A 3,751-nucleotide genomic window follows, 5' to 3' on the forward strand; every position below is an offset into this window, starting at 1 on the left:
AAGATGTGATTAACTGGTTAATCACATCTTAAGTGTAACATCTGCCAGGGGCCTAAGAAATTATGCAAATCATTGCCCCCAAATCTCCAAAGATGAATTGACACTGTGGGAGAAACAGAGCTACTCCAAGTTAATCCTAGAATGATGTTTTTCAAGCTGACATGCTGTGCTGATAGAAATCCCACTGTGTCTCATGAAGAAATCTCCATCTGACTCACTGACTGAGTTATATCTCTTTGATTTACAACAGGCCCACTTGGTGCAATATCAAGGAGGCTGTGCCAAAGTTTCACATTTGCGAAGTCAAGACTCAGTATGACCTACTTTTGGTCTGGTTGCAGCAATAGTAACAACTTAATTTGAAAGCATGTTTTCCCCATCAGATATGTAACATGCTCTGATAGCTAAACTGACTATATTCACTAACATTCCTTCAATCTGTTAATTGAGGGAACAGAGCTGACATACATGTTTTTACATGTTGTTTCCCTTTTGTCTCACTATGTAAAGGAACCGTAACATTTCTAATGTAATAAAAGCCATGGTACTTCCAGTGTGTCTGTCTGACCATAATGCTCCTGGCCAACTGCACATGCGCAACCAGGAGCCTTACTGACAGAGAGACAGACAGACAGAGGCAGAGGTAGGGGCCAGGAGAGCTTGTACAGCACACACTGACTGCAACACACAGCTGTGGTGCAGGGCACGCCCTCCTGCCTCCTCCCCAGATGGCACTCTGTGGCCACAAGCCGTGCTCCCCCCACATGGCCACAAGCCCCATCCCCATGTAGGGAGCACCCGCTGGCATGGGCGTGTGGCCACAGGATGCCACATGGGGAGCCGGAACCGGAGTGTGGCATGTGGGGGGACATAGTATGTGGCTGCAGGGAGTGGGCAGTGGGGTGTGGGCAGAACCCACTGCCTACAGCACATGGCTGTGAGGTGGGGTACGTCCCCTGCACCCACTCCCTGTGTGGCAACCTGCAGCTGTGTTCCACACCCCCACGTGCCCCAGCGCCCTGGACTGGGACCACCCGCTGGCTGCAGCCCCGGGGTGTGCATGGCATGTGGAGGGAGCAGAGTGCATGGCGAGGCAGAGGACACAGCCATAGGGTGCTGTGGGCATGGTGGGAATGGGCAGTGTCCACTGGCTGTAGCACCTGGCTGCGGGGTGGGGCATGCCCCCATGCCTGTTCTGCATATGGTAACCTGCAGCTGCACACCACGCCCCACCCCATGGCCCTACCCTTGATGTAGTCTTTCCCCAAGAGAAAGTCAGGAAAGGCAACCTCCAGCTTTCCCCTACCCTGCTGCAGCCCCAGCCCCCCAGCCCCCACTACCTACAGACTTGCCTGCCTGCAGCTGCTGAGGCATGCACAGAGCCATGTGGTGCTCTCTGTTGTCTCCAATTCTTCCCCCCGCCACCCCGCTCCCACAAGCAGAGCAAGGCAAAATCCTAGACATATGGTCAGCTCTGAAAAACTTACCTGGATGGAGATCAGAGGACTTAAAAAGAAGAAAACCCGAATGTATGGTAATCCTATCTTAGCTGCTTACTGCAGTGCAGCTAGCTCCCAGGGTAGTTACTCCCCCAGTGGTAGCTCCTGTTCCTGTTGTTACTGGCCTGCTTGCTTCTCAGCAGCTACACTTTGCTCAGCTACCAGTCCCACCCAGCAAACTTAGCCTGCTGCAGCATCCCCTTAAATCCTCTTAGCCTGCTGTAGCCTCTGGCTCCCTGTTACAGGCCTACCAACCCAACCTTGACCCTGCTTGTGCTGGATAGGGTGCATAACCTCAGCTTGGATCCCTTGAACATTGCATCAAGCCCCTTATCCCAACCCTGGCTCCAGGTGTACCAGATTCAGGCCCACCACCCCAGTCCCATGTGCTGATTCAATCCAGTGCCCACAGGACTTAAGAATTCTTAAGAGATCATCTGGCCCACAGGACTTAAGAATTTGTCAGTGGAGGAGTAGTGGCTGTGTTAATTGCCACCATACCCCCACTGTCAAACTTCTGGACCTGTGGTGAGGTCTCTGGTTTGGGTGATCTGGCCAAGCCAGATCTGGCCTATGGGCCAAAGGCTAGCAACATTATGATATCTGAGCCGCAGAATGGAATCTGGAACCTAAATTAAGTACTTAAACTCCCTGTCCAGTGCACAAAAACAGTTAGGCACCTCAAAATAATGAACCAAAAACCCTGGGCACTGAGCACTAGGCTACATCTATCCAATACAAGCAGCAGAGTACCGAGGGTCCCTGGTGCCCGAGGGCCAATGCCTCCATTTGCGTCCCACCCCAAGCAGGGTATGGGGCCGAGGCAAATCAGGGAAGCAGGATGATCTGAGCAGAGTGAAGGGCCAAGGGTGTAGGCCACACAGCAAACATGGGAGGATCTCTGGTCGGCACCCCCCATGCCCCCGGATGGCGCCCCAGGGGCCATGGCCCCCTACTGCTCCCCCTTGCATCAGTATGCCACTGAATGCAAGTAAGAACAGGGGTGTATCTGAAATCCCACCCTTCCTGAGAACTTAGGTACCTGTCTCAGAGCTTCAGACAGATGCCTCCATCCACTGAAGATAAAAAGGCCCCAAATCCTCTCTTGAGTGTAGGCAAAAAACCACAACACTTTCAAACAACTGAGGAGGGCTCATTATTTGTGTTAAAGGGATTGCCTGCCTTTTAAATAGTAATCTTAGGATGGTATTCTATTCTTTCCTGGTTCAATACTGACAAATGCAAGATGCTAAACCTCAGGAAGAATATGAAAAGAATCTAGGAGTCATGGTGGATCACAGACTCAATAGGAGTCTATGGTGTGACACAGCTGCAAAAGAGGAGATGCATTTTAGGCTGCATCAATAGTAGCATTAGGTGCAAGACACAAAATATGATAGTGCCTCTACTCAACACGGGTTTGGTCTCAACTAAAATACTGTGCACTGTTTTGGGTTACACATTTCAAAAAGGACACAGAGAAGTTAGCAAAATTCAGAGGTGAGCAGCAAAACTATTAACTTGGAAGATAAACCATACAAGGACAGGCTGAAAGAAATAGGCATGTTCAGCTTGCAGAAAAGGCAATTAAAAAGGGACATGATAGTAGTCTTTAAATATCTGAAGGACTGCCATAAAGAAGAGAGAATATACTTTTTTCCTTGCTGCATGGATTAGGGTATATACCAATGGCTTGAAGTTGCAGAAAAGTACCTGAGGATTCGTCCCACGACTGGGCGGTACACCTGGTGGGATTCGTCCCACGACTGGGCGGTACATATTGAGGGTTATAGGCTGTACAGAAAGGACAGGGTGGGGAAGAAAGGGGGAGGGGTTGCGCCCTATGTCAATGAGCAATATACATCGACCCTCATCAAGACGGAATTGAAGGATGAGGAAGTAGAAGGATTGTGGGTTAGGTTACATGGGGGGCAAGGAGAAAGGGATTTGGTGGTATGGGTCTGCTACAGACCCCCACACCAAGGGGAAGAACTAGATTTGGGGCTCCTGAGGCAGCTCTTGGAGACCATAAAAGCTAAGGAGGTGGTAGTCATGGGGGACCTAAACTACCCAGACATCTGCTGGGAGATGCAGACAGCAAAGTCCCACCGTTCACACAGGTTTCTAACCTGTGTACAGGACCTCCACCTGACACAGGAGATACACGGTCCCACTAGGGGGAATGCTTTACTGAATCTGGTATTGGCAACGGGGGATGACATGGTAGGGGACCTACAGATCGGTAGCAATCT

This window comes from Alligator sinensis, unplaced genomic scaffold (assembly GCF_000455745.1).
Source record: "Alligator sinensis unplaced genomic scaffold, ASM45574v1 scaffold385_1, whole genome shotgun sequence".
Taxonomy (NCBI): domain Eukaryota; kingdom Metazoa; phylum Chordata; order Crocodylia; family Alligatoridae; genus Alligator; species Alligator sinensis.